Source organism: Pelecanus crispus, chromosome 1 (assembly GCF_030463565.1).
Source record: "Pelecanus crispus isolate bPelCri1 chromosome 1, bPelCri1.pri, whole genome shotgun sequence".
Lineage (NCBI taxonomy): Eukaryota > Metazoa > Chordata > Aves > Pelecaniformes > Pelecanidae > Pelecanus > Pelecanus crispus.
Window position 1 is genome coordinate 24,354,201 of NC_134643.1, and position 27,386 is coordinate 24,381,586.

Here is a 27,386-nt window from a genome sequence, read left to right on the forward strand (position 1 = left end):
AATGGTTGCATTTCAAAAGTCTAAGAAGATCAACTTACATTTGTCAAAAATAATGAAGAAGAATGCCTAGGCAGAATGAAAAGAATTACTTTTCTATCTGGCTGACACATATAACTTAAAAAAAAAAAAAAAAAAAAAGAATAGGAGTGAATGAAGTGTATGTAAAATTTTATAAAGCATGATTCACTAATTATTATCTCAGAGCAAAAAGAAAACATTTTCCTGATCTTTTAATGAGAAATTAGATGTTGCATACTTGGATATCTGTTATTCCTTGTTCAGTTGGCATAGATCTTTCCTGGTATCAGTCATGGTGAGCAGTACAAAACATGTCAGACATTTAATTCTCCTTCTGAGTTCTAATAGGAAGGCAGAGGTAAATGTCGACTGTTTTTATCTAGCTGATAGTGGTGAAAATGACAATTTAGGTGGGAAAGAGCAATAATACTAGCATCAGTCTTCAAAACTGCAAATTAGTGAGATTTGTGGAAAATCTTAGAAATTAAAGTCATCAGTCTTTTACATAAACTCTTTTCCTTTTTCTTTTATTTTTATAATGTTTTGAAATATACGTTTTTATTTAATGAATTTAATTGGAAAAGTCAACATGTGTCCACTTATAATTGTGCAAAGTTTTGACATGTCTCTGGTTTAGAGGGCACTTTTGCCTGCAGAATTAAAGAATAGGTCTGTATAGCTTGTTAAAATTCTTGCTAATTCAAGCAGAGGATTTGTATGGGGGAGAGAGTGTGGCAGAAAAATATTTTCATCACTAAAAAATTAAAGTAAGCAGGCTTGCTGAATTGGATCAGGCTTGATTTCCATGGCCTTTTGGATTAAGTCAGGGGAAGTGAGTACCAGGGTAATGGCTTATCATAGATACAGTAAATAAATGTAAAAAATCCTGTTTGATATAGAAAAACATGTTTAGGTGAATTGTACTTAAATTCTGACTTTTTTGTATGTGTAGGCTTAATTGAAAAAAATATTTTGTGGTATAAATGTGTGGTACTTTTTTGTTTTAATTAATTAAATTAATTAATTTAATTAAATTAATAAATTAAATTAAGCTTGGGCCAGTCAGTTTTATGACGAGTACCTATAACAAAAGAAAATAATATTTGGCTGTCAACTGTGCAGTGGCTTTTGATTTACACCATTGGTTCACCTTAGCTTGTAATAAAGGATGGATTGGGTTTTGACCTCTAAAGACGTTTAATGAACACCTCTTTTGCATTTCTTTTATGAAACCCAAGACTAAACACACAAATTATACTAAATCGCACAGCTTCTAACACTAAATTTCACTTATTAGTTGTCTTTTTTCCTAAATGATTTGTTATTCTTCTGATAACAACTTTCAGGAGGAAAAAACCCAAATTAATATGCTAATATAGTAGCTCTGTAATTCAAATAATTCTTTTCACAGTGCTTCTACTTTTTACTGCAAATAAAAACATGTTTCCACACAGAGTCTTATGGACATCATCATAATAGCTCGTGCATTCATACAATTAAATTGCTTGTCTGAATAGGACAAAAATGTAATATCTTAGTGCACACATATGTACATTGTCTGAATAAAATCAAAGTTGCTTGTAGGTTTCTCAGTTAGTGCATAACACCAAAAGAAGCATTTTATAAACAAACTAATACATTATAGAATAGCTTATTTGAAATTCTGTATTAGGATCTTTTTAAGGGTGAAAGAAATGAAAGAGAAAATAAATTTAAACAGACTTTTGTTAGGTGCTTACTTTCTTTACAGTTGATTTTTTTTTTGATGGCTTGAGTTTGTTCAGAGATAATGGACCAATAAGATGGGGAACTTAAAATACTATTTAAAAGCAATGTTTCCTTTTTTGAAATGTTGACAGTAATAAAATTTAACATACCATTCATTACAAGCCAAGTGTACTTCCAACTAGCAATTCATTGCACTACTAGCTTTAGACACACTTCTGTTTGAATAAAGAGTAGTTAAAACTTCTCCAAAATGTTTTGAGGAACTTCTGTTTTCCTAAACATTGGTAGTGCTTACAACAACAGCAGAAGTCATTGTGCATTTTTTGAAAGAGAAGTTATATTTTCTTAATGAACTATTCCATGAACACAGATTAAGTAGAAAGAGCATTGAGAAGTTTTTATTTTTATTTCACTGTCAAAATATTTTGACTGATAAACAAAGAAATAGGACCATTAATGCTAAAAGCAGGGGTCTAGATCCAAAACTCATAGATCATCATGGGAACGTTACCTTTACATTTAGTGGCCTTGGGATCAGATGGGAAACTCATCTCTCTCCACTGCGCATATGAAGAACTGTGGGTCTCTAGCTGGTTAATACAGCTGAGTTAAATGCCTGAATTTGCATCATGTGACACATCCATAAGAGAAAACATGGTAAAAGTTAAGGTAACTTAAGAAGATTCAGTGGGAATATGTTGATTTATAGTCTTGACATTTGTAATATTTTTAACAGCCCTTTATAACAGATGCTCTTTCTACTCATATATATTATCTCAGACTAATACAAAACTAGTACAAAATTCACAGAACTACTATATAATACTATATAATATTCAAGAAATTATATAATATTCAACAAATTAAAAAATATCTATATCTATGGCCAATTAACAAAAGGTTAAAATACCAATCCAAAATAAGGGATTGAGAGCAGCCCTGCAGAGAAGGACTTGGGGGCACTGGTGGATGAAAAGCTGGACATGAGCCAACAATGTGCACTTGCAGCCCAGAAAGCCAACCGTATCCTGGGCTGCATCAAAAGCAGCGTGGCCAGCAGGTCGAGGGAGGGGATTCTGCCCCTCTACTCTGCTCTGGTGAGACCTCACCTGGAGCACTGCGTCCAGCTCTGGGGCCCTCAGCACAAGAAGGACATGGACCTGTTGGAGCAGGTCCAGAGGAGGGCCACCAAAATGATCCGAGGGCTGGAGCACCTCTCCTATGAGGCCAGGCTGAGAGAGTTGGGGTTGTTCAGCCTGGAGAAGAGAAGGCTGCGAGGAGACCTTATTGCAGCCTTTCAGTACTTAAAGGGGGCCTACAGGAAGGATGGGGACAATCTTTTTAACAAGGCCTGTTGTGACAAGACAAGGAATAATGGATTTAAACTAAAGAAGAATAGATTTAGACTAGACATTAGAAAGAAGTTTTTTACACTGAGGGTGGTGAAACACTGGCACAGGTTGCCCAGAGAGGTGGTGGAGGCCCCATCCCTGGCAACATTCAAGGTGAGGTTGGATGGGGCTCTGAGCAACCTGATCTCATTAAAGCTGTCCCTGCTCACTGCAGGGGGGTTGGGCTAGATGACCTCTAAAGGTCCCTTCCAACCCAAAGCATTCTATGATTCTATGATTCTAACCTTGCATAACCCAAACTTGGTGGCTTTTATGGAACTCCATGTTTATTGTTTGTCCTTAATCTCAAGCAGTAGAATATAAAGACCCTTTGCTATTAAACATGCCATTTTAAGATTGTAATTTCTACAGATATTCTGCAGAGAACAATAAGAGCATTGATTTTAAGTCCTGTGTGATTTTTTTTTTGTCTGATTCATGGTTTTGTCCATTCGTGATCAAGCCTGTTTTGACAGCTGCTGCTTTACGGATGGAACCCACTACAAATAATTAAATTATTCCAGTGCGTCATTGAACTGAATGAAAAATGTAACCCAAAGACATAAAATACCAATTTTCTAACACTTGCGTAAATGCCAGTGAGGTACTTTAGAGGAAAAGGACTGAAATTCTGTGAGAAAGCATTCTGTGAATATAGCCTTCATCTATGTCATGCACGTGTACATGGCAAAACATAGGAAGTACCGGGATCATCTGGAATAGAGATATCTAAAATGTCATGATGACTGGAATGCCACAGAAAAAAAGATTGAAATTAGCTTAGTGATTAAAACAGATGTTTGATGAACCTCTGGGTAAAATTAAGTTGCAAAGGCAGACTGCACAAAAGCCAGCTGAAGATAGATGGGTGTTTAAAGTACATCCCTGTTTGACAAACTGAACTTTTTAAATTTCCTTCCTTTTACTGGTTTTGACAGGTGGATGAATCATGTTCATTCACAGATAATAAAGATATCATTTATTATATTAACCTGGAAATACTCTGTTTTGAATGAGAAGATGAATACTTGTTTCCCATACTGTGAAAGAACTGAGGTTGCACTTTCTGCTAAGGAAAGAGGACCATAGAAAATGCTGAATGATTTCTTCCTTCTCCCATTGCAAGCAATTGCAAGATGTAATCTAACAAGGCAGATACATTTTAACAGATTTTCCAGTTATTCTGACAAGTTTGATCTCTCTTTTCATAACTGCAGTAAAGGCAAAACAAGTTGTAAAGTATGGTAGAAATCCATAAATTATTATCCTTATGATCTTACTATTCCAGCTGTTTTTATCCTGGATTTGCTGATCATGTGGATCCTATGCTTATATCCAGCTGTTAGTAACAGTAAAAGAAGCTAGGAACAAGAGTATCTCAATATTAATTTGACTTGTGAGCTACTGTTGTAGTTGTCAAGAGGAAGCTACTCAGTTCTCAGTGAGACAGAGAGGTAGTTCCATCAGTCTAGCAAGATATGTTCTTTAGCTTAAAAAAAAAAAACCCTGCTAGTGACAATTCAGGTACTGACCCCTTACTTCCCCCACATTTCTACAAAGTTTAGAGAAATAAACTTTTTTTGTGTGTGTTTATATTATGAATTCTTGGCTAAATGTAGTCCTGTGACCGTAAGAAAACAAAGCATCTTAATGATGCCTCAGATTGTGTTAATGAAGCAGACTGCACTAAGCCTTTCCTTCACCTCAAAGCATTTTCTTCTAATTCTGATCATATTCAGAAATTTAGCTCTGCAGGTAGTCCATGCAGTATACAACACAGGAAAAAGTAAAGACAGACAACTTATCATGTTAGTATTTCTTCCATTTTATGAATAATGTTTGGCTTGCTTAAACCAGAATCTTTAGTGCTAACACTGTGCATAGCATGAAGATTAATCTGAGGGATATTTGGAACAGTTTCTAATTTTCATGATCATGGGATCCAAACTTAGAAGACTGCAGAAGTGATACTTTCCACAGTTTATCATTGTTCAAAACTCAATTTCTGTGCTATTGCTGATTTTTTCAGACTCTTTAGAATATGGGAGGACCTGCAGGATTAAAACAAAACTATCAGTAACTGAATTTTTGTATGTTTTAGACACAGAAAATTAGATAAAATTCACCAGATTGTCTGATAGAAATATCCTTCCCTCTCACTGGAAACTGTGTGTTAACAAAGATTATGCTTTTTGTAATGTTTTATCATTTCATGTTTTGCAAATGTAAACATTTCATGAGATAAATTATTTCTAAATTTGATGATTTCCTAGGATTTGTGCCCTAATCCTCAGCAGAAATTAGGACTTTGTTGTTCTGCTGTAGAAGCAGAGTGGCAAAAAAGATGTGAATAAGAGTATGACTGAGTTACAATTTATTGCCCAATCTTCTTCTTCTCCCTTTGCCTCTGTGAGGGAAGTGCCTCGCTCCTTGCTTATCCCTGAGACAGCAGGTTTCCCTCCAGCTGGTGAGGATATTCAGTGCAGTGCAAGTCATGGACATTGCTGGGTCCACCCATCGGCTGAACAAATATAAAGGTTGCAGCCGCCCTACAATTTCTTCTCTTCCCTCCCCAGCCTTCCATGAGCTGGAGCAAGAGGACAGAGGAGTGGTCATACTTCTCCAGTGTGGCTGCCTAAATTGCTGCTTAAACGGTACTCTAAATGACAAGCTAGTTAAATATAGTCATCCTCTTTTCTTTCAAAAGGCACTTTGTGGGAGCCCATTCCACAAGTTGTTTCTTATGAAAAGTTGCCATGTTCCCACTAGAATCACAAGTGAAAATTATGGAAAAAATTTATTAGCTAATAACTGAGGCAAAAATGATGGATTGGGTCATTTAAAATATTGTGGGCATTTAGAAAGCTTTTTTCGGTTTCAACCTTTTCCATCTTTTTGAGTTTAAAATGAATTTTGGAAGCAGAGCAGTTCTGAAATTGAAACAGGATAATTTCAAAACTTTTAAACTGTTCCCACTTTCTTAAAGTAAAAATTTTTTAACTGACTGTTGGCTGTAATGCCAGACTTGCATTTAAAGAAACATTTATCGAAACATTTCTGACTGCTTTTAGAACAAGTACTGACTTTCTTAGAAACCAGACTATACTATCATGTAATTATCTAAGCTGCATTGGATTAACTAAGAAATCAGAACAGATTACTGTAGTCATCCAAGTCAATCTTTTGTGTAAAAAGGTATCCTGAGCTCTGTTCACTTAGGTGAGATGTTCAGGCTCATTTTGATAATTTAAGATCATAGCATTCTTTGTGGGGTAGTCATCTGCTCCCTTGTTTAGCTGCTGTGCTCCAGAAGTGAATGACTAGAGGAAAAAGAGGCAAAGCTCCTAAGTTCTTTCAAGTTGCTTTGAGGTGAAATACATCTGCAAAGGTTTGCTGAAACCCCCTTGGACTGAAGAAAAAAGGTCCCTCTGCATCTGCTGGCTCATAACACGTAGGTGTGACCTGCCTGCTTAAAGTGCATGAAAGCTGGGGGGAAGAGTTCTTTCAGACTGTGCTACCCGTGCAATGAAATTTTGTGGAGGGCTGAATGCAGCTACTTTTTAAAATTCTAGCCCCTGTTTAGATTTTTTTGTTATTCAGCATAGTATGTACCTAAGTTTCAGCAAGTGCTGTTCTTGCTGAATGAAGGACTTTGTGCAAAGCTAACGCATACATAATTTTAAAGACACTTTATTGTTTTAAGATATTGTTTAAGATAGTCTTTAGGTTGTAATTTCATTTCTCTGTTTACTTTAATATTGATGAAGCCACTAGTATTTAAAGTATGTACGCTAAGCGCTGATTTTAATTACAAGGTTTTTAAAGGTATCAGGAAGACAGAAAATGCCAGATTCTCTAAGAAAGAAGTAGATTATTTAATAAAATATAAAGCCATTTTTTTCAGTTCAATGAGACACTTGTGCGCTCCTGAAGGTTGTATACCCTGTTTTTTTCTGCATGGTTGCACATCTCTTCTAGTATGAGCATTGAGCTGACGTACCTAGTTATGTACATTGAGGAGATGTGCACCTGTCACATAATGGAAAACACCAGTGTTTTTCTTGTCTGACATGTTTGCTTCTGGCTCCATGATGAATGATAGCTTCTTTCCCAAAGACAGGAAAGAGCTGCCAGAAAAATTAAATTTGCTTATGATCTGCTTCGTGCCCCATCCTGGGGAATGTCAGAGAGTTGGTAACAGGTATAAGAAGAAGGAATTCCTGCCAGAGCACTTTAAATAGACATTTTTGACTACTTGCTGGCTTATGTGATAAGTACTTAATTCTAACTGAGAAGTAGAAACAATTGTGTGAAGCACAGATAGCTAAATAACTCTGTCATCTTCATCTAATTTAGAGAAGAATAATCAGTAATCACAGAGGGCAGTTTGTGAAAGATCAGAAATGTTTCACAGAGATAATCTGGAAAAAAAATTATGCCTTAGCTACTGTATTTCTAGAAATCAGATTCACCTCATAAAATTGTTGATCTTTTGGCTCTGATTTGTTCAGTGACAAAAATCTCGTTGTCTTCAACAAGTGCATTTAAAGAGAAATCCTTCAAGTTGTGTGAGATGATCTTTGCACAGTAAGAAAGAGATCACTCTTGGTATTAAGATGTTATAAACTGTCACAATTGTGTTTCATCTACAAGTGTGACTGTGAGATGGGGTGCTCTATGTTATTTTTATGCACAGGACAGCATCCAAGTCACTGATGGTTTTGCGTAAAAAGAAGAAAACAGATAATACATCTAACAGTTTAATCATGCCCTCAACTGCTTCATGCCCTGACGGTCAAGCTCTGACAACTGGCGCCCAAGCCACACTGCATCTGAAGAGGACCACAGACAGTTTAACAGTTCATTAAAAACAGGCATATTTCTTTTGACCAATTACAAGCCTCCCTGTATGTGACAAGAATGGATTTGGGGATTCAAGGGATGCACAAAAAATACACATGGGACCTTATAAAAAAAAAATGGATTGAGACAAATGCAGCTCCTGCATCTTGTTTTGTATTCAATACAGTCCATTTTTCTGCATTCAAAATGAAGGGGTATGTAGCAATTTTTGTACTCAGATGCCTAGTAAAAAGCTCATCCTCACAGAAGTATATGGGCTTACAAAATCATTTCAGACTGAAATCTGGTCTCAGATTAAGACCAGAGCAGGCTGATGTGTTACTGGCCAATGAATCTTTCAGTGAGTATCTCCAGTGCTGCTCTGTGGCCTGACAGGACCCCATTCCTTTCAGTCATTGCTTCAAAACAGTGAAGTGACTTGGACTTTATAAATTCTTAGGTTCCTAGGGCATTGGAAGGGCTGGCTTAATTTGGATAAAGCAAAACTGGTGATAACACAAACTGTATAGAAAATATCTTTAAGCAAATTTATCACCTACTGAAAAATGGAATTGAATATGTTTATAAATATACAGGAAGAGGGATCTTTTTTTCAGCTAAGAATTATGTGTTAAACCCTCATACTGGGAAAAAATACATGCATGGGTAATAGAAAGTTAATTGCAACTATCTTTTACACTTTTGTTAAGAAAAATACAAAAACTTTAAATAGAACACTGCTCAGAAATTGGGTTGGAACTCTTTCTGGGATGGTCTTGTGAGACTTCTTGTACTTGCTAGCTCCTGCTAGGTCGGAGGCAGTACAAAAATAACCTGTGTTGTAGCTTTAACGGTGCTTTTACCTTATTGAAAACAAGTAAACACACATATGAAAGACAGGAGAAGTAAATTAAAAAGGCTTTTAGCTTAGCTTTGAGCAGATATTCAACTTCTCATCTTTCTTATCTCCTACTACAATAATTCCAATTTTGCATAGGTTTCATAACACTATCAAGATTTTGATCTTACAAATATTATAAACTGCTGTGGACTGGTAAACTGCCATTCACAGGCTGAGCCTTAATAGCAATGCATGTACAAGCTCATCACCACATCTGGAACTTGACCCATGATCAGCACCTAATCAAAGCCACATTACCCGATATTTCATTTAGACTGATAACATTTTCAAGGACAATTATGGTGACTCAACTGAAGTGTTAGTTATGTAAAGCACAGTAAGTTGATGTGTGTTTCAGCCCCTTGTGACTATTCTGTAGTTTAAGAAGCATCATAGTTTGTGTAGCTGAGAATATGCCAATGAGTTGGATATCCAATAAAAATACAAGATCCAGACCAGAAATTTAGTTAGATATAACCCCAGTAAAGCTTATATCAGATTAGATAAATACAATAAAAGTCTAAAATTTCATGTAGGGAACAGTGTATGTTAAACTCATATCTCATAAAGATGAAAATACCAGGAACCAGAAAACCAAAAAATGGAAGGAAGTCTGATTTCAGGCAGACTAGTGAGCTTTATGCTTACTCTTAAAAAGCAAAACTAAGTCTATTACGGGACTAAATCTTTAATTAGATTGCTAACACTGAATATGCATGTAAGTGTGTGTGTACAAATATTTCATTTTACATAACTTTAAGCTCTTTCTTGCATGAAACCAGAACAATTAGTTTAAAAGGCCCAGCAAAAGCAGTAATTTCAATACATATATGAACACCTTCTACAAAACAAAGACAGACCTTAATTGGTCTACATCTATACAACTATTATTTTGAAAGCCTATTTTTCTTTCATTTTACAGTGGAGCTTCTTAACAAGGGATAAAATGACAATAGAGAGATCCATATGAGCTAAGCCAAGAGGGGCAGAATTTAAGAGTACGTTATCTTTTTTCCTAGTAATCCAGCTAAAAATGGATTAATTATGAAACATCCTCTTAACTTTAGACATGAATTTTCAGTATGTACATGCAGTTTGAATTTTTCTCTTCCTGAAATAGTGCTTTCCAGACTTGAGAGCTATTTCACAGTCAGTTTACCAGAAACATGACCCTAGTAGAATGGTCAAGTGATTGTTTTCATGATGATTATCAAGGTCATGTTTAGTTGATATTTTGAAATGTATGGATGGGATTAAAGTGATGTTATCTGGCTCATTGACAGAACTGATGACACAGAACCTGCATAAATCTGTTTTTTACAGAAAATATCCTCTTCTTGACCATAGTACAATAAGAATAGCTGAACAATGAAGGGAAGAAAGGCACAGGACTTGTTTGTCCTTTTTGTATCTCCACTGAACTCGGAATAACAGCAGGTATTCACAGGTATTGTGAATGCCATTCAAAGAGGTACTGCACAACGTTTCCCAATTACAAAATGACAAGGTCAGAAGGAGATTAGAAGAGAAGTGGGAAACTACTGAAAATACAGTGTTCAATAGCAAATATAGGAAAAGATTTTTAGCTCTGAAGCTGAGGAACACACAACATTTTGCAAATGTCTTTTCTAGTAAGCTAGCACTTGTAATTGAGTGAGGTATAGCAGAAGAGCTCACAGCAGGCAAAGCATCTATCTCCTAATCTAGTCGTCAAAAAGACACAGGCAAACCAATGTAGCATGATACAGAAATTGGTCCCAAAGCCCAAAACTGCTTTTCAAACAGTCTCTGTAAGGGAATTGTTTGCACCATATGTTTTCCTTAAGAGCTGATCTACTGAAATGGTGCTTTCGAAGGGTAAGTCCTACACATACAATGCAAATTATCCTACAGTCTGAAGCAGCTTCCTCCAGAACACATCACCTTCTATCCCTTTGAGCCACCACACTGCATAAAATGTTATTGATCTACAAAGATCACCTATCTCCATCAAGAATGCCAGATTTCCAAGTTGGAATTTTCTCTGCTATTCCCTCCACACTATTTGCCTTGCCAATGAGGCTTGTAATTTCTTTGTTTCCAACCACCAACACCATAACCTTTGTCCTTATCAACCTTCATTTTTTGCTGCTGTTTATATCCTCGCTTGTTTCCCTGTTTGCCTACTTTATAATTTGTCCAAGATAGAACAGTCATTCCAGCCAGTGCCACATTTCTTCCATGATATCCAAAATCCTAGTTCTTCTCTGTGTGACTTAGTACTTAGATGGTACACTTATCCCCATGTCTCTTCCTCCTGTGCCTCACTGACATTGATGTTGGCTTTTTGTTATTGGTGTTTGCTACTTTCACTCTTAAATTTAGCAAAATTTTATTCTGATTTCTCTACATTTTCTTTCTTTCTTTCCATCTGACTACATGCAGCATTCTCACATCCGTCCAAGTTTTAGTTCCTTTATTTAGGGCTCCATTCTGAAAGATTCTGGTAAAGCCGCAATCCAGTTCAAGTGAGTGGGAGTTTTGCCAATGATGTCAAGAAACCTTTGATGTCACTGCCCCAAGTGCTATTAGCTCTTCTTTTGATCCTTCCTCTGTATGTACCCCACTTATTTTCCAAGCTGCTAGAAGCTTTTCTAAAGTGATCTGTGTAAGTTTGTGTTATACAAGAATATAACTGAGGAATTTGGCACTGTATTTTTCATTGTTTATCTAAAAGTCATATATGACTTAGCTTTATCTTGAGCTGACTATCCTGTACTCTTGTGTAGTTTTAATAAACAGCCCTATGTGTGTTTGAATTCTGCACACCAGGAGAATGGTATAAAAATACACTGTAGGCAGGTCTGGTTTTCTAAACATCCAAAGCAGGAAAAATGCTAAATCTATTATGTCCTTAAACAGTGTCATACATTGCTTTACTGCTACCATAGAAATCTGTAAGCATGAAGGAGGCATAGATGTAGCAAAGAGAAATATGTGGTGTGCTTCCTCCTGTCTCCTAGGCAGGTATGTAAGAAGCAGATCTCATTGACTGACTGTTTCCTTTATTGGCCTTTCTGTTTGTACCCATGTAGTTCTGTATGGTACTTGGGTGGGTTTCATGCTAGATTGTGAGCCGGGGGAAGCACTGTCAGCTGGCATTGCTCCAGCTGCACTTGCTTTGAGAAGGTGGTTTAGAGCCAGGCATTTTAGTATCACAGCCAAGTGTTTCAGCATTTGACTATATCCATTTTCTCTCAAGGTCACCAGAATATACAAGGAAATGGCAAAACTGCAGTTGAACAGGCCTCTTCTGTATGACCTAAGTTAACATGGTTTCTATACCTGTCTGCTGGAAAAAGTTCTTTGTATTTCAAAACACTGACAGTAGGCTGAAGATCTACTCTGGGTAGATTTTTTTTATTTAATTGCAACAAAGAGATTTTTAAGTACTGTTGGTTTCATGTTACAGAATGTACTAGTACCTTGCAGAACACTGTTTGACTATAAGCCTAATTAATAATTTCTGTCTCCTATACATGACTGAAATAAAAGCTTTTGTTAAATGATGCTAGATTTTTTATCTACAGAACAAGAAGGATTAAGCCTGAGTTTAACTGTGTCATCTGAACACTAACACAAGCTCTCTGAGCTTCTTTGCCCATGGATGAACACACATATTCCTCCTAATGTTAAAGAAGTTGCACACACACACTGACAAAAGACTAGACCCCTATGGTTGCAAAATGAAACCATGGGCACCTCTCCAACACATGTAATGCCTCAGAGTCAATGCCAAGACCTATTTTTACTGCAGTTAGCACTACCATGCTGTGTAAAATGACAGAGTATAAGTGAGTAACTTAGATCTAACCTGTCAGGTTAGCCAGGAGTTATGTGTTTCAGAGCACCAGTGTGCTTATTTTCTCTCTGAATTTTTTCTTTTATTCTAGCCGTTCAGCTCTGGTAAACAATACTGTCTTCCTCCTACAAAGCCATCCACTTGGGTGAAGGATATTTCACAGAGGGCCCACACTCTATGCCTTATTGACTGTTGTTGAAATCACTTTTTCAATATATTCACAATTGATCTCTCTCTTTCTTTTTCCTTAACCAAGGCCTGTTTCACTTATTTTGAAGAATCACATGCTCTTTCCTTAGAGGTTTAAATGTACATGTTTTCTTATTCAGATGATGACTGCATTTTGCTCACAATCTAATTGAAGTGTGTGAATGATATCTGTGTTAAAAAAGAGAAAAAAACCAAGATCCTCTGTTGCTTCCTAAAAGCTTAAAGTACCTAGATTTGTCAAAGAATATTAAGGAAACTAGAGTACATGTAATTTTTAAAGACGGGTCTTCTTGTCCTTGTTTTTTTCACTGACACAAGTCAGCCCCGGTTGCAGTCTATTAAGAATCCACCTATTTGTACTTTCAGAGATCTTGTATGCTTATTTCAGATGAATAAACAGCTATCCACTAGGAGATGTAGGTATTTCACAGATACAGAACAAATGATGAGGAAATGTTTTAACAAACAATGGGTTGGTGTGTTTAGGGAGTGGTTGTGGAGAGCAGGCTGGAGAGAAGCTTAAGAAAAGGAATTGGTGGTTTGGAAAGGCTAGAAGTCTAAAATTTGAATATGCCCAAGATATTCTGCTGTAAATCCAGCCACATAGCACTAATCCTGACAATTCTGTATCTAGTAGATATATACAGTTCATGCAAAGTCCAGCCCCTTAATGCTGTATTTCTCTTTTGACTCAATATGCACAAAAGACATCCTTCCTTGTCTTTGTTACATATATTCAGTTGTCCTCTAAGATTACTGAACAACTTTGAGAAGAAACAAAACATCCAGTAGCTGTTCTGGAAAGTTTATGGAGGCAGCAAGTTTCTGTTTTCACTGAACAGCCTTCCTGGATTTTTTTCTGTGTAATGAGAATGAATAACTAGCTAAAGATCGCCATGGGAGGTCTTCCAGGACTGTGCACAGGGAAACGGTTTTAGTAATGGCTTACTTTTTTATTTCTATGTTCTGCTTTGACTACACAGATGAGGAGAAACTAGCTGTCAGTAGATGGAAAATTACCTGTGGGAATATTGAATAAAATCTCAGCAAATGAGGTTTGGGTCACTTTTTAAGTTGATTAAGGTGGATAGGATGTTTGGCAGAATCATTGTCCTGAAAGTTTACCATTTGGAAAGAATTGGAAAGAATGATCACTGTACAGAAAACATTGCTGCTTCATACATAGATCCTGATTATTTTTCAGTGGTCTTCAGCTCTGTTCCCAGTACTCCTACAAGTCCAGGCCTGAAGTTCTACTTTCAAATTTCAGTTTAAATAAAAGGGTCTGTGTGGATTTAAGGTATATTAAACCACTTTCTCGAGTTCAAGAGTGGGTTAATTCATGTATTTGAAGACATACTTGCATACCGAAGGCATGCAGGGGAGTTATATAACAAACATTACTTACAGCTACATTTGATTCCATGATGCAACCAGCCATTACTACATGGTCATCATGAGTCCTGTACAGCAAGAGCCAGAATAGAATAGAATAGAGTAGAACAGAATAAAATAGAATAATTTCAGTTGGAAAGGACATACAACTGTCTGACTGCCTGACCGCCTCAGGGCCAAATTCAGATGTACACTTCTGCAGATTCAGCAAGATATTGTAATTGTTTTGGTACCATGAAGTCCAACAGAAAAGGTCAACACATCAACTAAAAAAAGATTTAATTCATTAGTAGGAAGTGTAGAGTTCCTTTTGGTTATGTACTATTTCATATCACACAGGACAGGAGGCAAAGAGCCACATCTGCTGTACTGGATTATTTGATGAAGTATCAGATACTTTGTCTGATTTTCCTATTTCTGCCTTCAGTTAATTTTTATAGTAAGTGAATTTCCATCTCCCTCAGAATAAAATCTATGCAAGTTGACAAAGAAACAAAAGAAAACCCTCTGTAAATGTGGTGTTCTCATAATTGAAGCTTTTGTGCAAGTTTAATTTTGTCACTCTGGGCCGCATAGATTCTGTAGCTCCCAAATAAGCTTCCTCTTCTTTTCAGTTGTGCCAAAGAGTGCAAGGGAAAGAACAGAAAACATCAGTTTGTGCCCTTTCTTGAGTATACATGCTATTTTGGATATGAAAAAAACCCAAAATGAAGCACATCAGGGGAAGGGAAAGGATTGACTAACTGCAGGGAGAGATCATATATTATAAATTCTGAAGGGGGCAGGTAATGCCTGCATGATCTCTTACAACACACTCATGACAGAAGCATCTGATACGCTTATTATGGCTTTGGATGATCCTTTTTCCTAAGAGAAAAGATTATCATATGCTGTAGCAGGTTGCCATGTTTCAGTGAACTCATACGGTATGTATGGCTACTTGGAAAACAAGACAGAATATATGACTCCTAAGCTGATCAGAGGAGCTACTTCTACACAACACTTTGAGCAGCTTGAAGTACCTTTGAGAAGAGCACTCAAGGAAAAGACCAGGAGATGTTACTTCTGAGTGTGGACCTCAGTGTGTCCCTACAGCATGGTCAGTCACTGCCATGTGTCTCTGCAGATGCATTACTGTTATGTGACCAATGAAGCCTTGATATGGCTATGTTGTTAACTGCAAGGTCAGGTAGAATTTAATTTTCTGAGCTTGTGCTACCTTTTACAGAAATATGGGTGTCTGAAGATGAACTACAGATCTCCCACCACTGGTAACATGGAAGAGCAAATCTAAATTAGCAGGCCTTAGTCCTACCATCCCTTTTTAAGATCAGTATAAAAGTGTCCACAGTAGGCCTTGAAGGTGATGAACAACCTTTCTGGGGAATGTTGTGTCCTCTGGGATGCAGAGTACTCTGAAATGGCATGATGCTGATCACTTGGGTTAGATAGCAGAACTTTGTATAAGATGTTGTCCAATTATTAGTGTGAAATCTTTGTAAAGAAAGGAAATATTCTTTATTAAAAAAATGGGGAAAAATCAACAAAAAAAAGAAAAAAAATCAAGGAATATCTCTGATATACAGGACTTACTGGCTACGTCTTTAGTGCTGAACAAAGGTGCATGTCAGGTGCCCACCAAAGTTGCTCTATCACTCCCTCTTCTCAGCTGGATAGGGGAGAGAAAATATAACAAAAAGCTCGTGGGGCAGGATAAGTACAGGGAGAGATCACTCACCAATTACCATCATGGGCAAAACAGACTCAGCTTGGGGAAATGAATTTAATTTATTACCAATCAAATCAGAGTATGGTAATGAGAAATAAAAACTAAATCTTAAAACACCTTCCCCCACCCCTCCCTTCTTCCTGGTCTCAGCTTCACTCCTAATTTCTCTACCTCCTCCCCCGAGCATGGGAATGGGGGTTGCATTCAGTTCATCACTCACCATCTCTGCTGCTCCTTCCTCCTCAGGGGGAGGACTCCTCACACTCTTTGCCTGTTCCAGCTTGGGTCCCTTCCACAGGGTGGAGTACTTGAGGAGCAGACTGCTCCAGCGTGGGTCCCCCACGGGGTCACAAGTCCTGCCACCAAACCTGCTCCAGCCTGGGCTCCTCTCTCCATGGGGCCACAGGTCCTGCCAGGAGCCTGCTCCAGCACGGGCTTTCCATGGGGTCACAGCCTCTTTCAGGCACATCCCCCTGCTCTGGCGTGGGGTCCTCCATGGGCTGCAGGTGGGTATCTGCTCCACTGCTAACCTCCATGGGCTGCAGGGGCACAGCTGCCTCACCATGGTCTTCACCATGGGCTGCAGGGGAATCTCTTCTCCGGTGCCTGGAGCACCTCCTGCCCCTCCTTCTTTACTGACCTTGGTGTCTGCACAGTTTCTCTCACATATTCTCAGTCCTCCCTCTGGCTGCCTTTGCCCAGCAGTTTTTTCCCCTTCTTAAATATGTTATCACAGAGGTGTTACATCGTTGCTGATGGGCTCAGCCTTGGCCAGCAGTGGATCCTTCTTGGAGCTGGCTGGCATTGGCTCTATTAGACATAGGGGAAGCTTCTGGCATCTTCTCACAGAAGCCAACCCTGTAGCCCCCCATGCTACCAAAACCTGGCCACACAAACCCAATTCAACCACAGTGGCTACATCCATACAACAGGGCACTTAAAAATATATCTCTTTTGGGTCCCATGTGGTGCATCTGTGGACCTGAGACATAACTGTTACTTTTTCTGTACATTTTTTTTCAGTTCAAAGTGACTAAAATAATTTGAGGGCATACAGCATATGAGATAGATAGATAACGTTTCATAACAGAAACCTCACTCTGTAATATAGGTCCTTTGCCATGAGAGCGTGTAGAATTTGTGAATTCATTTCCTGCTGGGATAGTAGCTGTATAAAATGGAGAAGGGCATATTTGTCAAAGCTTTGTCCATACTGCCTTCGAAATGATGGTTGGTTTTATCCCTGAACTACTCCTGAGCATTGTCTCTGAGAATGATACTCCGTAAAGGAGCTAATTGTGCCAAGGAACCTACTAGCAAGAGACTGATGAGGAAGAGAAAGCTGGGGTTCTAGTTTCAGTGAATCTTTAATTGTTCATTCACACAGAAAAGTTCCATTTGAAGGTATGGCAAAATATAGTTCCAGGATGCTCAGTAGCAAGGTTATGAAGCTACTGTTCTGGGAAATATGAGCCAAAGTCCCTCCATTCTGAAGAACAGTTACAAGGTAAACCAACAACATTTAACAACAGTTACGAGGTAAAAGGATGTCACCATCTGTTCTGTCTCTGATACCTCTATTTGATTTAATTTGCTTTTCTTTCAAGGGCCTGAAAAGGAAACATATGATTCAGTGATTAATAAAATATTCATTAATAAAAAATGGTGTACATTATTGATTTTTTTTTCTGTGAGCGAAACCAAAATAAATACATTCGGTTCAATCACAACCGATTTTTAAATGATAACTTATTTTCCAAACCAGAGGAAAAAAATATATCATTGATTTAAATTTGCTATCTTAATGCTCCTGCTTCATGGCAGTGCTGTACACAATATTCTACAGTAGCCTTAGGGGAAACACAGCCTTCAGCTACAATCACTTGTAAATGGAAACTGATGACTAACATAGAAAAAATGTATAGCTCCCTTCCCAGGAGACAAAGGATATCTCAGGATATCTCCACTAAAATTATTGTTGGCCTTGAATCTGTTAGTGACATTAAAGAATATGACAATAGTCTTTTTTACTGGTGATTCTGTGCAGAATTCAGTGCAGTCCTCCCCAAATATACTGACAGCCAAGACAGGTACTCCTTGGCCCACAACTCTGCTTGATGTTTGCAAGCAGTTATACGCCTACATTCCCAAACAGTCAGATATAGCTTCATGAGCAAAAGTCCAGATGCAACTGAGTATAAAAATACAGAATAGGTCCTCAGCTGCAGTGAACTTTGTAGATTTTCTGCTGTGGTAGGAAATTTTTTTCTATCCAAGGGATAGGTATTTTGCTTTTATAATATACATAGCACCTGAAAGCAGAGGCGTGAGAGGCTAAACTCTGAATGCCAATACCCATCACCATGGTCCTTTATACACCCACAAAAGTGTGGAGGTAAGTCCCAAAACAACTAAAAATTTTGTAGATAAACAGATAAGCCTACACACAGATTTGTCAGAGATGAAGAATATAACAATATTCAAAAGGAATTAGATGATAAGGATAGCAATAGCTTATGGTAGCATTTGCTAATGCTTGAAACAATTTTGTCGGGGGATAAAATATCATACTTAAGGGTTTAATACAGTGTCTAATGATTAATTGTGAAGAACTTAATGAGAGTAGATTTTCCTGTGAGTAGGTCTCTTTTATATCTTCCCCTTGCTTTGGCCACACTCTAAGACAGGATATTTTACCACATGGATCACACTTCTAATCTAATTGGGTAACTTCTACATTCTTAAACACTTAGAAAATAAAGTATTTTTCATTTTATATTATATATTTTTAAAAATAAATTAGCTATTCTTAGTAGAAAAGTGTGTTTTTGTTTGGGGTTTGGGGTTTTTTTTTGTCACCAGTTTTTTTTTCTTACTAGTTTACCTATATATGGCACTTCTGTTAGCATTTCTGAGCTCCTAGAAAACTTTTCTGATGTTCAGGCTTTTAAATTTTGTTCCTCATCTGTTTTTTTGCAGTTCTGCTTTATGAGAGAGATCTGGTCAGTCATAGTATGCAAAAAAATAAGGTAGTAAAACTAAACAACTCCCCCCATCTTTAGGTAGCTGTGGTTATGAAAAGGAAAAACATGCCTTCATTTAGAAACATGTCTTCATTTCTTCATGTCTTCATCCTGGAGAGTTTGAAATTTGTATTCTCTGCAGCTAAGAAAATGTGCATCTGTAAACGTCCTGTGATTTTCCACTTGCATAGCAACAGTATACTTTTTAAGTGGAGACACAAAATGCTTGTGTCACTCAATTATTTGTGATTACTCCAAGATGCTTTCATGTGATAATGCAAACCACAGTGTTTAATACCTTTCAAATACATAATGTATGACTTTTCATCCTAGTGGAAGCTTTCAGGGTTTATGCAGTTGGTGAAATTTCCTAATCTGACATAAGTGTTGTGGCACCAACAGTTTAAAAAGTACCTCTTCTTTTAGAGAAGGCTCCTAATCTACAGGGTGCCTGTTCTGATGAGAAAGTACTGTGTAGCTTGTAGACAGACTGCTCAGTTACTGCTTTGGAAGTAAAATGGGGACAGGTGACCTCCCTCACTTGGCCTTTCTTTTGGACACATCTACCTCACAGGGTCTGACTGCATCCTGACACCTCATCAGGATGGCCTGAGTGCTCAATACATGGAGAATCTGTGGTCAACCCACAAGCAGAACATAACATGTGCATTGACAACTAACCGAATGGCATAATGTTTTGGAGCAAACTAGGGCTTCTTTTGTGGTGTAATTTATGAGCACTCCAATGGAGTAGGAATAGATTGCATTTCCATGTTGACCTATTGATTAAAACTCTTTGCAGTTATATGTTTTACACGTTTACATGGTTGTGTTTCAGGGGATGACAGTTCCCTCATGACTGAAGCACTTTTAAATTAACTTTGTAGAGCATTTCCACTTAAATTCTAGTAAGCTGACAAGCTCTTTAAAAAAAAAAAAATTAAAAATCTATAATTACTGTAACAAAACCAGTTTGCAGTATGTTTCAACAAAAAAGGTAAATGAGATAGATAAAAAAATACCTTCTTGCTGGTCACATGGGTATTTGTACAGAGTTGGTGGATAGAGCTCAATGAATAAAGGATTACACAGTCTTAGCGAGCTTAATGTAAGGGAGCTGGACAATTCAGTTTCCTTATGCCAATATTTGTTCTCCAGACAGATAAGGTGGGATTTATTTGACAGTATGCAGACATGTAGTATATGTGAACCTAGTCACCTGAGGCTTCTAGTCAGTATGCTGAATCTCAAACCCATGGTCTTACTAGAAACTGCATTTAGAATAATCATAGAAATGCTGGTGTCCACCTGTCAATGACTTGTCTCTCATCTTTCCAGATTTACAAGCACTGTATTTATCAAACATTGTGTCTCTGAACATGCAATGTATGGAAGCATTCAAATATAAAAATGAGTGTTTCTGTAGCACAGACGCTAGGCTTTTAGATGTGCTGAAATGGTTAATACATAGTAATTACCTAGGAATTTAAAAACAATAACAAAATAAATGGAGTTTTTGCACTCATAGCACTTCAGTGGTCTGAAATGGTGGCTTTTAAGCAAGCAAACACTCTATCATACAATAATTTTGTTAAATGTCTTAGCTATGTCAAATTTTCAACTTTTGCTAGCCATAAACATCAACCCTGTAGCTTCTACTTTTTATAGAGAACATTACTGTGGTTGATGATTTTTTTTCTCAGAGGAAATGGAATGCATTTTACATGAAAGAATTAGCATTAAAGAATATTTCGATTTTTTCCTCTTTCTGATTATCAGAAGGCATATGATTCGATATGACTTCCAGAAGACATGATAATGTCTTTGCATGTGTCTGATATTCCATATTACTTTGCTATGATAAGATAATTTTTTTGGTAGTTTATCCCACACACAGTTTCAGTCAATCATATTTTTCACACATATAATCTATCCCTTTAAAATCCTGGTTTTATTAGCAGATCCTTTAACAACCTGTAACTTCTGATAGTCTGTAGCTGTGAGTTATCTTTGGCTTTTTAGTATTGACAAGAAAGGAAAATGAAAAATGTATGAGTGGTGGAAGAACCGTGGTGGCAGGAATATGAGTAAGCTCTGGGAGAACACTGGCAGGATATTGCTGGCAGAGGGGGAGGTGAATTCCTGGTTTCGTTACCCATGCATTCAGAAAAGCCTGACTGCTGCAGATTCACAGGGTTTTTAAATAGTGAATATTAGGATACTTTTCACTCCCTAAAAGGCTTTGGCAGAAAATCCTCGCAGGGTGATACTCATAGGAAAATAAAAACTTCTTGGCTCACTTGAAAGGTTTTCACTGAGAAGAAAGGAGACAGTTGTGATTTTAAAGTACACTGAGATCCACTATTGAGACTTTAAAGAGTTTTATGATAACATAGCATCATTCTTCCATTGTAACTTTGAGATTCAAAATGCTCCTGAGATATACTTTGTCTTTATTACTTTGTTTCAATTGATTTGAATGCTAATTGGTGCAAATCAAAACTTTTATATTCACACTTCCTTCACTCAGGTAATCAGTGTCACCAAAATCTTTTCTGTTTTCCAAGATCACAAATAATAAATTTCAGAATCTTCATATATAACTTTATTATCCTCGAATAAAGGGACATATGTATTTAGCTTAGTAGTAATGTAGGCACATGTAGTTAGTTTAGCCTTGTTTTGTACTTTTATTTGTCTGATTTTTAGTTTTCTTTTTTTGGATAGCAGTGAAAATAAGAGTGGATGTAGACAGAGTAATTTTTTTTTTTTTTTGGGGGGGGGGGGACACATTGTTTGTGGGATCAATTATAAAGTATTAGCAGCCTAAAACATAAACCTACAAATATAATGGGTACATTCATTTACTCTGGACACAACTGAATACTTTTGTTTCTGTTTGATGGGCCTGTTTATAAGTCATAAAGATCATCTGATATAATATGATATAAATTAGAGTCTTAAATTTTGGAAGAATGCCTTAAATCTATTATGTCCATATGAAATATCTGAATCAACTCTGTCAATAGCTTAGGAACAAAGACTTTTCCAAGCATTTGGTTGCTATAAAAATTGTGTCAATAAAATATGAAAGAAAGATTTTTTCATCCACTTACAATCTACATTTTGCTTTTTAAGAATGGAGTGATAGAGACATATATTAGCATAGAAATACCTATGGACAACATTTTAAACTATGGATTCCCTTAGACCTCTTTTGTTCTAAGAAACTCTCTATTTACATACTCATAAAAATAGTATTAAGGAGTATATTGTTTGCTCACAATTGCAGAGGTAAGACTTATGGGCTTCAGTAGCTGCTAATGGTGCAGCTTGATTTTGCTTGGATCAGGATACAAGGGTAAAATGCATCACACTGTCTGACCAGCAGTCCCATTTTTTTTCTAGAAGGCAGTGCACATCACCTAATTTCAAGGGCATTGGCTGAGTTATATTAACTTCACAGCTGGTAGCAAAACTGCAAAGACTTCCTCATCTCATCCCTTTTGGTAGCAATACTATATATACCCCTGTAATGGGGAACACTAATCAATACGATGAAGGCAGGAAAGACGAATGGTCATGACTTCACCTGTGCTTAATTGGAAGCTGGCCATCCTGCAACCAGGTGAAAACAGTATAGACATGAACATCCAAGAAACAACTTTAAATGCTGCATCTGAAATGCTATTTCTTGAGGGGAGGTCATATGTTGGCAAGTGAGATTACAACATGATAGTCTATCGTTAAAGAAAATGTCCTTCAAGGCTGTATGGTTCATGTGTTGCAAACATTCGCAGACAGAGTGCTTGTTAAAAAAACCCCTAATGTGCTGAAATATGTTGCATAGAGTAATGCTCATGTAGAGAACTGAATCTCTCAAACAGAATGGTCTGTCACTGTCTGGGTCCTTGCAATGGCATTTTCAACTGGTTTGGATGAGACTCCCTGAACTTTTTTTTTTTTTCTGAGTTCACCTCTCCAGCAAATGCATGAACTTTTCCCATTATTATCTTGAAAGCATCCCCTAACTGTCTTATCTATTTACAAAAGACTGTCCTGCATTATACTTCCTCCTCTATAGGAACAACATACAAATGGTGCTTATCAGTTGTCCTATGGCAGCAGGACCTGCTTGGAAAATCTCCTGTGTTGTCCAAAATCCCAACCTAGAGAACTTCTGTAACAATTAGCCAAATGCATTGTTATTCAGTCAGTCACTTTGTCACAAGTGAGTCTCTGGTCTCAAGTTACTCCATTGTTTTATCAGCACCGAGAGTAACAAGGCTGGTTTTGGACTACCCTGGGAACAGATGACTAGGTATGCTGCATGTGCACAAAACCACAGACCTGCTTACTGAGATACATCATGATTATATGTAAAGTACTAAGCTGAATTTCACTGTCATGTAACAATTTTAACTTGAACTCCATAGATCTTGCAACACATAACTTTTTCTAACTTTTGGGCTTAGCCACTCTCTGTGAAATGCATGTGAATAAGCCAATGAAAGCAAAAATGGAGCAAAGCACTGCAGCTAACACTTACATAACGTGTGCTGTGTTGAAAATCCTCAAATTCATTTTCCTGCCCTGCTGGGCCAAGATGAAGAAGCACATATGGTGAGGAAAGCCACTTGCTGTTGGGAGACCTCTGCATTCCCTCTGCACAGGGAGGAACAATTTAGCCTCATGCCTCACTCTCTTCTGCTAATCTGGCACAAATCAAATGCAAGAGACAGACCATGAATGTGGATAAGTGAGAAGATGCAATTTCCTGTCTCATGTGGCTAAATGTTTCTTGTTAAGTGTCAGGTTTAGAGCTGAGTAAACAGTGGAATAATATATTTATGATTCTGTTTATGCAATTTGACTTGTGATTCAGTGAGCATCTCTTCCTGTTTTCTTACATTTCGCTTACATACTTCTACAAAAACTGTAGTTTGGCTTGGAGCATATACATGGAGACTAAATGGGCTTTCAAGCCCTTTTTGGCATACCTACTTCTGGTAGATTTTGCATTTTCGTGGAAGTGGAGAAAGGCTATCAGCAATATGGATAAGAAAAAAGATTACTGCAAGTATCTGTATTTGTCAAGCAAAACATATGCAACACTACATCAAATGAGGAAAAGCAAGGGTCACGTATGCATGAGCAACAGAAAAATTACTTGTGAAGAGAAAGGTTGTATACCACCTCTTTCCTCAACAGCATGGTACAAGAGCTTACCATTTGAGGGCAAATGCCCCATGGAAACTATTTATAGGCCTCAAACAGGCCTTGGAAATACCCAAGGAGTGAAAGCCAGGGGCTGCCAGTCATCAGGGTGAGCAGCACTGGTAAAGCAAGGTTAGGAATACTGGCAGAAATAGCAACTAATTGGTAAGAAAATGGCAAGACAAAAGGGTCTGCAAAATCTGCTAAACATTGTATCTGATTTAGGTTTCACTCTCCCTCTTGCCTTTGGAAGGGAGGAACACAGCTAATATAAACTCTAGAGTTCATATTTACAGCCAAAAATAAATCTCATGCAAAAAGCAAAAAATGTTGTTGGGAGGTCAGGGGGGAGAGGCTGTTGGGAAGGACAAGAAATTGGTTTTAGTGTCCTCAATATTCTTATACTTACTGTCCCCTATTATATCCCTCATTCTAAAGTAATCTTAGCCTTCACCTGAATAGTCTCAGGGTATTAATAATTATTTCATTCAGTGCTCCTGTTGGCAAAAATTAGGTCATCCAATCAGGGAAGGCAGTGAAGGCAGGATACTATGTCAGTGATGTAGGCAACCTCTCATATAATAAAAATCTGAAAATGCTTTCAGAGATAAAGACAAAAGAGGTTACAAGGTAAGACACGGGGAAACAAAGGAACTGACCTGAGCTAAGAGTTTATTCTAAAAGTCTCAGCAGGGGGACAGTGGTTAGGATAACTGGCTATTAGAGGATTTTTGTAGCTGGTAAATAACAGGGCTTGCCTTTTCATATATCTTTTATCACGCACTATATGTTATTTTGCCTCTTAGTGAAGCTCAATAGATGGAACATGATGGGTTTATTAGTTGTGTTACACCAATAACATATTATAGTTAAAGTTGTCATGGGTCATCTGTTACTTCCATCCAAAATATTTCCCTGTGGTATTATAACCTGTCACAAACACAATTTACACAAACCACTACTGCATAAAAATGATGGTGTGCTAAATTGGACTGGACTGTTCCTACTTGAGGCCAGATTATTTATACAGTTATAAAGCTAAATAATGAATAAAATAACAACATACATTTTATTGCGCCATGTTTATTCTGGGTTTGCTATTCATGCTGATTTGCAAAACATGAAACAAACATCCCCTTACTTTCAGAACATGAATATTGTAGATGTCTGCAACACAGACCGGATTTACTAACTACTGATTAAATAACAGAAACAATAACTAGTTCTCCAGGTTTATAGGAATCATACAAGGAAATATAGTAAAATCTGTCAGGCTAACATAGGGATTGGCGAGGTTCTGCCAGACAGAATAAAGTATGGGCGGTATATGCAGTTGTATATCAAAAATACTTAGAGTTTACTTATGACCAACCCTAGTCATCTTAGTTCCACCACGAATTAAAAAAGAATAGTTTGGCATCCAGTTTCAGCCAACTTTTATGTAGAAGTGGAGGTCCTACATGGACAGCTAGAGGAGAGAGGAACAAGCTGTAGTGTGAACTACACCTTATAAAATATTATAAGATATAATCCTTCCATTGCAGAATAAATCTGTGAATATTCTAAAGTAGGAAAAATTTCAGATAGAGACTGTTATTTCTTGAGGTCTCTGGTCAAACAGGTAGAAGAAACATTTCCAATGAGCTGTTTGTTTCTAATCAAATCAAACAGAAGTCCTCAAGGATATTTTTTTAATCTTCAGGTACATTTCAGTAGGTTAAATACCTTACAGATAGAAGTCATTGTCATCTACCATTGTGATCATTAATAATAACATTCTTAGGCTATGTCTAGAAGGACTTGCCAGCAAAGCTAGGAGAGTGGAAACTTAAAAAAAAAAACCCCTACAATCACATCTGAAGCTGACTAACAAATTTACACTGGCAAAACCCCAATGTGTGGTAATGCCAATAGAGGAGAGCTAATGTTAGTTTTGCACCTGTCATTCAGTGAAGTGATGTAACTGTGCTGGCAGGAGAGCATCTTTTCTTGGCATACATAAAGGGGCTTTGACAGCATGGCCCCAGCAGAATGGCTAGTGGTAGAGGCTTTTTAGTTTAGACAAGCATTAAATTTTGCATTGAAAAACTGGGTGATCTGGCAAGATAGAGCATTTAATTTGGAATAGCTCAAGAAAACAGCTAAGGGAACCAATGAGGTTGGCTTTTTTATCCGGCCACTATTGTGCAGGCTGCAGACTGTATTCCAGTATACTGAATCATGTTCACTGAAAGGGAAGCAAATAGATCATCTCATTAGTTTAAAAGAATAAGGAGTATTGGTCCCTTTATTTAGAAGCATTGGAAACATAACTAACAAATCTAGTGATGGTTCTTAATTTTTTTTAATGACAGAAAATCAGTATTTAGTAACTACTAATTATGTGGTCATGTTCCTTTTGGCATGCAACTGCTCTCTGTCATTTTGTTCTACGATTACAGGTATTAATGACAGTTTAAAAGCAGAAAAAACAGAACTGTCTTTATTCATTTTTAAGAAAGGGAAGGAAAACTACCTTTTAGTTCTTTCACTTAATTGAGTTGGTTTCCCTCTAGAGATAGGATGTCCTATTTAATCATTACAGCAGATGCGCAACAACAATCTGAATATATGGGAATGTAAACCAAAGGGATTTTCTGTTTAAAACATTGGCAATGTCTTAAAAATATGCAATCTGTTGAATTCTGGATTGGCTTTGAGCACTGGAAAGACAGTACTGAAGAAAAGGCTTTACTTTATATTAATAATTAACATTTACAAAATACCTTGAGGAATAGAACCCCTTAATTTGTATAAAGTAGTCAAGTAAAATATACCATATAAAATACAGACTATTAATTGAGCTGACATGAATACCATGTACTTTACACAGGTTTCACCACATTTTATCATTTCACTTTGAATACCAATTTGTTATTATTATAATTATTATTTAGGTTATTTAAATATCCATAATGTCCAAATTGGAGCACATTAAAGCAAATTACAGCAAATTAAAATATGGTCCCTGTCTCGGTCTTCTTTATTTAGTTCAAGAAGACAGAACAAGGAAGGTCAAGATGTCAAGAGTATACCAGAGACAAAGAAAGGA

At 37.1% G+C, this 27,386-nt stretch overlaps 1 protein-coding gene across 1 annotated transcript in view; it reads left to right on the forward strand.

Annotated features, from left to right (window-relative positions):
* The window catches only part of GRM8 (glutamate metabotropic receptor 8), a 363,184-nt gene that overhangs the window by 312,589 nt on the left and 23,209 nt on the right, over positions 1 to 27,386 (forward strand). The gene's annotated exons all lie outside the window — the stretch shown is intronic.